The following is a 9488-nucleotide window of genomic DNA, read 5'->3' as shown; positions in this document are numbered from 1 at the left end:
TTTGGGCAGAGGTTCGTTGAACATTCGAGCTATCTCCATGGCTTCGGCCCAGTTCAGTTCGGCAGCCACCGCACCGAAGGCGTCTCTGTCATGAAATAAACGATACGTGTACATTCAGCGTTGCATTCCGGTAGCGCCCGCTAAGCCTGCCCTCGCCCTTATGAACTTTGGTAACTTTGTTCTTATTTGTGTGCAACATGGTGGTACCCTCCAGCGCTTCGGAGAAACGGTTCTTCAGCATTGTCAACGAAATGCTGACGAGGAAACAGGTTCGACTGTCAGACACCAGAATGAAAATGCAACTCTTGTTGAGTTAAAGGGGTACTGACACGAACATTTTTAGTTGTCATTTTTTTTTTGCGTCAAATGAAAGGTCAAGCCCTCAAGAGCCTCGAAAAGGTAGCGCTAAGTGCGAGTGCACACTGAAAAAGTATTTACAGTATGTTTTTAAAAGCTACTTTCGGTTCCTACTGTACCCTGACGTCACAACACGGTATGAGTTTCTCGTCACATGCTCTCGCAATACATAGCGACGTTTCTACGGCCGCTCCGTACGGTGGCTCCGTTAGTGACGCACAAGCGGCCATCTTGGAAGTTTTGGTACCATACGTCGTCAGAACTAGCCAGACTGCTGCGTGAAGTCACCAGAATTAGTACTGTAGCCTGACGTCAAGCTTGTGTCGATGTCGGTAGGTGCGCCATGGAAAAATTGACTTTAATATGAGAATAAAATACCTTATCAGCATTTTCTGAGCATCGCACTTGCTCAGAGTCGTGTCTGCATTCAGTAGATTTGTATCGTAGAGTAAACTTGCGTTCGAAAGAAAGGTGTCAGTACTCCTTTAAAACAAGATATTTCACGAAGTTTCGAAAATCTAGCCTCGACAATATTTTGCACTCATACTGCATTTTTAAGTCGGTGCTCGCTAAACTCCCTTGTATTGTTGCTTTCGATGCGGTTTCTTGCGCAAGAATTTTTTAATTACATTTGTGCACGTGAAAAAAATTTCTATTTGAACATCTGAAGCGCAGTATCCTGGCTGCGCATTTGAAGACCGATGAGAAAAGTGCTAAATGTATTGCATTTCAAATCGTCGACCACCGATGTTGCAGTTAGACATGTCTGGGGTGTGATCTCTAAGATAATTCGTCTAGTAGCTTTTCTTTAGATTATTTTTATGTCCATCTAACCTGATGCGGCAATGCTGAAATTCGTATAATAAGCGTAGTTTCATGTGACCTTCAAATTGCTCATTTTGTTTTTACTCGGGATTTTTCTGACAATATATTTTACTTTTAAAAAAGAACACATGTAAGGTGAATCTAACAACTTGCAATGTTCGAACACGTTCCTTTCACATTGATGGGACTTGTAATGGTAACTTGCTTCAATATTGAGAAGGAAGTTGAAACGGGCTTTAGTTCCTGTTTTTGAGTAACGTGTACAACTCTGCATGTAACTATACTGCCCGTATGCACTATCGTCCTTCAATATTTAATGTGACTCGGAAGTTCTGCTGACTCAGAGCTCCTGCGCTAACGACCGTTGAACAGCAAACATCGAGACCTTCCAGCCCAGATCAGTTCAATCTCTTCGACTTTCAGACAGCCTCATGCGTGTACGCGTGTTCGACATCCCGGCGTCAACGTCGCAAAGCGCAGAGTCAGCCGTATCGTCTGTACCCCGTATACCAAGAAGTGTACGACGTACCGAATAATTTGGCCTGCCTGCTGCATTCTCTTACGGTACCATTTGGCAAAGAACCGGAAGGAGCGATCCTGGAAACTGGGGCATAACGAGACGCGTGCCCGTGTAGGCTATTCTCGAAGAACAAGCGAGGGGGGTGTTCAGTAAAGTGACACGTGCACAGTCATCAATAAACAATGTAGTGTTCGGGAACTTCTACTTTTCCAGCAGCCTGATAACGCGCAGGCAGCGCAGTTGTCCTGCTGCTTGATATAACGAGAGTTCTGAGCTACGCAGAATGTTTCTTTTACTCATGCGATATTGCATTCACTTTGACTAGAATAGCAATTCATACCTCCTGTTTTGAAAAACGCATAGACAAAGCAGCGTATGTCTTGAAGTATATGCGGTGTTTCATGTGAGCCTTTCTCATTATTCTTAGAGACCTTTCGGTCTCACAGTACTTGATCTATGAAAACGAATCCACATGTACAAATACAGTGGAGACTTGAAAGTTCAATCGCGCTGCATGAATTTGCAGTAGACAAACTTATCTTGAAAGTCAACTTGTAATTGCTTCCATGAATTCACGTAAACCATGCCTAGCACCTTTAAGAAATAAGAGTTGCTGTAGAAACACAGCTGCGTTTAATGAAACACTTTAGCAATTCTGAAGCGTCGTAGCAATATAAACAGAACACTGACGAAGTCTACGAGAAAAACAGGCAACCTTAACGGTTCTTAATATTTTATGCGGTACCACGACCAACGCTTCATTTGATCAATTACTTGCTGTTCAATAAAAAGGCAACTTTGTCAAATCCAGCGCATGAAGACAATCAACAAGCCCCGCGTGCGTTGTAGCATAGTGTAGGCATTACGGCACTATTGTACACGAACACGAGCCAGTAAGCTTTGCGGCGGCAAGTTCAATGGGGCGCTGGTATTGAATTGGAACTCAGCCCATCAAATCCACAGACCAGCCAATTGCGAGCAATGCAAAGCTATGAACGCTCAAGAAAAGAAGCAGAAAATTATCGAAGCATAGATTATGAAAAGTAAAGATGAAAACTACAAGCGCGGTAATTCTGACAATATATGTTTTGTGCAAACAAGACGACGTCTTAGGGGTCAGTTCTCATGTCGGTTGCAACACAGTTACAGTAGTAGTGTTAATATTGGTACTATAGCAAGGCTAGGTGTTGGGCGGATTCGCACATAACAGCTGAAAACCCCTGAAGCATATGCAAAAAGTAGACCGGACAAATTCACCCTTCTTTCAGTGTGCGCTGCTTGTGTATGTATTCCTTTCGATGGTCTTTGTCTCATTTGAAGCTTGCTAATACAAAATTAAAGCTCCGACACAATAGGTGCCGAGCAGAAAGGCAGGCAACACTGTCAATGTTTTTGTGGACAGCGACACACGCGTCAGTTTACGATCAAAGCGGTAACAGATGACGATGAACAAAAAGCTGTTTTTTTTTCATTTTTCGGTGCTTTCGCTCTAATACGTACGCTTAAAGCCACCTTACATGCAGTATCTGTTCTTTCACAGTACGTCAGCAACACCTCAGGTTGGCATATCGACCGGATCTAAAAAATCAGGTGTGATGGATTCTATTCGCGTCCTACACGCACGTTCAGTCTTACTAAATCTCAGCTATGTATTTCACTAATAAGGATCAGCTTCTACGTTTGTTATATTGACGTCCTTTAATGCACAGGGCATTCCGTCCATTTTGCGTGCTGCGGATTTCGCCTGATGTCAAACTAGCCATTGCGTCGCGTTTGAATGGTTCACGGCACCTCCATACGTACGCCCTATTTGGTCGTTGTCAAAACACCAAATTGACTTCCACACCACGGTGGAGCTTGATTATATTCGTAATTTCATGCACTGAAAATGTGCCATGTCGCACTTGTAATGTCAGGTGAGCATAGCTATTCTGCATGAGTATGAAGAACCAGAGCACTCGGCGTTCGAAGAGCGACCTCTACTGTTCACCATAGGTCGGCAAAAATATTGGAATTCACTCATACTCACTCAAAAAACATATTTTGCTCTGACAGCTCATTCGCACTCACTCACCGAAATTTTCCTCAGCCAGACTCACTCGGACTGATACTCACTAAACTTTTTCTCAACCGGTCTCACTCGGACTCAAACTCACCAACATATTGCTCAGCCAGACTCACTCAGACTCAGACTGACGGCTTGACCTGATTCTGAGTGAGCCTGAGTGAGTCGACTCATGAGTCCGCTGGCGTAAAATTAGCTTTTTCGATCATGGTGTAAATGCTATTTAATGCCAATATCTCACATAATCGGTGCTCTAGGATGCACCTTTTCATCTTATACCTTCAAATGCCAGTTATCAGTGGTTGCAATCCAGTAAGGACGTTTTTATGAAATGTGCGACTCACACGAGGTATTTATATCAAGAACTTCCCCTGAAAGAGTTTGCGGCGGGAGGTCACGGCACCCCCCCCCCCCTCTCACACCTCTTATCAAAACATTGAGGTGGAGCATGAACGCTAGTGTGTTGAGGCATGTGTGAATAGATTTGAGTATGAACGTAAGCTGACATAAGGCTGATAGTAATGCCATTAGGTGAGTATATATAACCATTGGTCGGCGATGAAAGGTGGAGCTCACTCAGACTCACTCAATAAATATTGAGTCTGAGTGACTCACTCGGACTCCGACTCACCATTATTTTCCTCAACCGGACTCACTCAGACTCAGACTCACTAAAGTTTCCCTCAACCGGACTCACTCGGACTCAAACTCACCAACGTATTATTCAGCCGGACTCACTCGGACTCCGACTCACGGCTCGATCTGAGTCTGAGTGAGTCTGAGTGAGTCGACTCATCAGTGAGTTTGACGACCTATACTGTTCCCATTGAGTTCCCCGAGAACGGAATGCGAGGAAGGGAAACGATGAAGAGAGTTGGGCGTCCGATCGTCTTGAGGTTGTTCATTTTGTGTCGGTGCTATCACTCCCTGTAAAGTCGCTTGCGCGTCATGGCGCACGCAGGCCTCGCGGATTAGCCGCAGTTAGCACTAGCAGCCGCCGAGTGAGATGTGGCGCTGTGCTCACGGGATGTAGGCTTAGCGAAGTGGCGCCGGCAGCGCCGCCTGGAACAATAGACCGGCGTGCAGGAAACAGCAGCGACTCTCTTTGGGGGTTTGGTAGCGTAGGTGAATGGGTGTCTCCCGCGGTGGTCCGTGGGGGACGATACCGCGGCTCGTTTCCCGCGGGCCCCTCTTGGTGATTCGAACGTCGGCGACGCCGCATTCGCGGTACATTGTGTGTGTCATTTTCTGTGTATTGTATTGACATTGTATAAGGTCACTTGGCGTCTTAGTAGTTATGTATTCGATTCCGCCGGTGATCTCGTGGTATGTAAAAGAGGTTAATAAATATACGCGCGTTGTTTGGTTGTTGCATGACCGCATGAACTGTCGCCGTGTGTTCCGAGAGCGGCTCATTCATTCAGATCCCACAATTTGTACGTGCCACTTTCTGAGCAGAAGAGAGAAGCGATAATATAGACTACACAACGAGGAAACGAGAGGAACCCGAAAATATAGAAGTAATCTTATTAGAACGCTCAGAATTGCTCGGTGGACAGTCTTGCCGTTGTCATGGTAGGGGCGAAAAGGAAAGCCTCGCCGGATTTCCATCTGGTTTCTTGCACACCATCCACACACGCACTGACAACAGTCGCGTACGAGCTGTTCTTTATCTATTTGGTGGTTGTTAGGATGATGATCGCAGAGGAGGAACAGGGGTCGAACATCTCGCAGCAATACCGAACCTAGCCGGAATTCAAGTCACGCGGTCGGTGTGTCCGAGTATGTGAGCGTTGTGCCCCCATGCATCCATGTCGGGGGAAGCATGGCTACAGCAATGAATCGTCACAGCGACCTATGTCTCTCTCTCACTTCTCTCTCTCTCTCGCCCGCTAAAGAAATTTGTAGGGAATATGTGCAGGTCCTTTATCTCTCCATAAATAAAACACGATGGTCTTTGACAGTTGGGCTATACGCGTTACAGCAAGACAGAATTCTGCCCTGGATTGCCGAAGGCGTAACTGATACAGGAGTGACTGTCGATAGCGGCGCCATTCGAGAACCTCCGCCTTATTGGCTGTGCGTTCTTGACCGTGAACGAATGTTCTCGCTGTAATTCTCATCTCCATTTCCCTGGCGCAGCTTGCAGACTGCACTCAAGGCTTTTATGTAGTATCGCCGAAAACGAAGCACAAGTGGTGCGGTACGTTCTCTTCAAATTTGTTTTCTGTTGATTCCGAGAATGTAGCAAATAGAGGAGCATAACAGTTGAGCTTTCTTCTCTTAGAACATGTGTTCTTTTCAACGCCCGCAATTCAAGGAAGGGTGGCAAAGGTGAAACGGTGAATGACATTTGCAAGCACCCGAAAGACATATGACACAAAAGAATGCTTTGGCATTTCGCAGCTTCGAAAGCCCGCACACTCACTGTCGATGTCGCCCACCTCTTTGCGTGTGATTCATTCGCTGAAGGACGCGAATGCTTGATATACCGTTGTACATTCGAGGAGGAGAGTGGAATCCGAAGTTTCTTTCTTTTCCCAGCTCTCTTTGTACTCTAGTTCTGACCTCATTGGAAGTCGCGGAGCCCTTAAATTACTTTTCTTTCCTCGCCCTACTTCTTTCTCTCCGTACTCGATTTTCACAGGGCACTCACGACTTTTTGGCTTCTCTAAGTTCGGTCTGTAAAATTCGGAGATCTGCTCGGAGGTGGTCTTGAATATTGTCTTCAGGCCCATTCTTCGTACGACGCCATTTGTCTTCTTGAGTGTTGAGGCTAAACCTTTTTTTTTCTTTACTTCTGACCCTTGCCGAGCGTCTTGTGTTGTTTTTGCTCTTCGCTGCCGAAAAATTTGACGTGCCTAGAAGTGGCAACAGTTCGGCGCAGGGAAATCTATACAGGGGTTTATACTGGCAATTTCATCTCTTCTACTGCTTACTTCATGTTGTATACAGTTTAATTCTTTTCTCAACCGAGAAGTAACACACTGAGAGAATTGAAGAGGCATTAGACCGAAGAAGGAGCTTTTGAGTTTTCTACGATTGAAGCAATCTTGCAATCACCCCGCTTCATTTAGCGCTGTGCCTGACTTCTTTCGATTTGTCCGATCGAGCATTAGAGCTTTGCTATTCGTGATTTCGGCCAAGAATCTCTCGAGACATCCCCTATTCTGTTGGGGAGGCGCTACAACGGGCACAGAGAAAAAAGTCACAGTTTCGCCGCAAGGGCGAAGCAATGAATGCGATAGGAAGAAATAGAAATCTCACACGAAGAACCAAAAAGCAGCTCGATACTTGCAGCGTGCCGCTGAAGCACAAAGAAGGACGCCCTAAATGAACACACAGGCATGCACAGGGTAAGCGCGAACTAACAACTGCCACAGTTGTTACGCCTATGTGCTTGAGCTTACTAACGTGTACAGCTGCGCAGTTGGTCGGTTCTCGCTAAGCGTCGTCGCTACTTCGTGAAATTGATAAAAATATGAAGGCAGTGGCTGTTGTGGCATATTTTGATCCTACGTTTCTCATTTTCACGCCAAATTTAAACAATGCATCACATAGAGGCATGATCAAGCTTCGTATCCCCCCCCCCCTTAAAAAAAGTTACGCTTCAAATGTTGGATGCCATGCCAGGGAGGCACCCTCAGATCCGGTACAGCTGCCTTAAATAATTAGCTAGTCATATCTACACATGCAAGACCAAAGCTTGAGTACGCTTCCTCCACGCGATGTTTATTACCGGCCTATTTAACTACTAACTGCTCGCTTCATCGCCTATGATTACTCACCAAATGATAACGTCAAGGAGATGAAAACTGCGGGAAGTTTGCAATGAATTGCGCAAAGCTTGGCACAGCGAAGCTATAGTTGATGATCAGGTCGTCGTGCTGCAGCATGCAAATCACAACGCCGGCGTCGATTGTATCCACCCTGCATGGCTGAAGAAGCGGCAGCCAAGAGACGGGGATGCGCAGATCAGGAATATGCGCAAAGCTTGCCACTGTGAATGTGTTGAAACCGCTGCCTATGAGCCACGGCGTAAGAAACTGTGGCGGTTGCTATGGCAATGGCTCAGCGGCGGCTGCTCCTCAGCGCGGCGGCGGCTTGGCTATTTTTAGCAATGGCGCAGCAGGGGTGTTTTGTTAACAAACGTCTTACTGCCAGCTTAAAACAAATATTTTTTAACAACTTCGCTGTTAAAGAAAAAATATATAATCTTTTCAGGCGACATTTGCGGCCTTCCCGTTGTCCAGAGGAGGGGAGAAATATTTTCCAGAAAAACCATCAGCCAACCCTCTAGGCATATTTTAATTGGCGAAATTGAGCAGCAATTGCATGAATATCTTTCTAGCAATAGCTACTTGTTTTGCGAATACGGCCTCGACTAGCAATTTCTACTGGTGAAAAACAGCGCTATGAAAATGATTTCTGCTTTTGGACGCAACCGAGGTTATTGTTATAATGAAAAGCGTTTCAATTAGCGAACCTGAAAAATGCCGCCCTACATCAGAAGGCTAATAAATGTCCTGGACGGAGACAAGCATAGTCACTCGATTTCCTTTGCAAACGAATCCCTATCGACTGTTTTTCTTTCCTGCGGCTTGAATTCACACTCTGATTTTGACTGTGTGCGTGGGGCCTCTACAACCGGCTAGTCATATCGGGCTTTCCATTTTAATTAGGTTTGTTCAGCACTTAGCATACAATCATTGAGGGTATAAGAAAATTTATTAAAAATACTTTTATTTTCGTGAGCAGCACCACCATACGGGGGGTATTCGCCGCGAGATCGGGCTACAGGTGGCAGCACCGTCGCCGCGCTAGTGTGGATAGGCGGTTGACGGCACGTACACAGACGCGCCCAACAGCGCTTCGTTGTGAGCGATTCGACCCGATTTCCGGCAAACAAAATGCGTTGACTGCAGCTTTCTGGTAATATGTGCGCTCTTCATTCCCGAATTAATGCACGAAGCGCGCCGAACGTCACTATTACTTGTGAGAGAAGCGCATTCCGCCAACGAACGGGTTGCTCGCCTTCCGCAACAGTCGGCGTTTTCGCAATGGATGACGTTTTCTTATTGTTTTATTTGTACATGTTTAGCTTGTGTTCCACCTACTACGAGCTGCTGTAGCGCGACTGAATTTATTTACTTCTTGTTATCTGGATACCCCCCCCCAAAAAAAAAAAAAAAAAAATTCGGCAGATCCCACGTACCGTGGGAGTCGATGTTATGCGAAGCATGCGGCGGGTAGGTGACTGTGACGTAACTTTTTTTTACTGAGCGACACGTTACAAAATGACGCTAAAGGTTTGTATAAATTTTATACGCACACATACATATGTTGAAGAGCCGCATATGTGTTACATAACCAGCTGTTTACGGTTGGGTAACGCTGCCAATGGCAACGTGGGTATTACCATCACCAGAAGCGGTAAGTTGATATGTAGTGGTTATACGTGTCCCCAGAACGCATGCACGTTTCACACGTTTCACAAACCCGTGTGCATGTGTGCAAGAAGTTCTTTACAGTTCTTGAACAAGGGCACCATCACCGTGATCAGTGAGCACCAGCAGCTGGCCATGACTTCTTATAGGATCCGGTCGTGATCGTGGTGACGAGGGGTCCATGTGTAGTGAAGTATGTCGTATAGTAGAGCTGTTGGAATTCGTGGATGCCTCGGTCATTTCGTCGACAAATTGTCTGTCGACAGAGCCGGCG

This window comes from Rhipicephalus sanguineus, chromosome 5, assembly GCF_013339695.2.
Source record: "Rhipicephalus sanguineus isolate Rsan-2018 chromosome 5, BIME_Rsan_1.4, whole genome shotgun sequence".
NCBI lineage: Eukaryota > Metazoa > Arthropoda > Arachnida > Ixodida > Ixodidae > Rhipicephalus > Rhipicephalus sanguineus.
The sequence above is the reverse complement of the archived record's forward strand: the minus strand, read 5'-3'. Positions refer to the sequence as shown.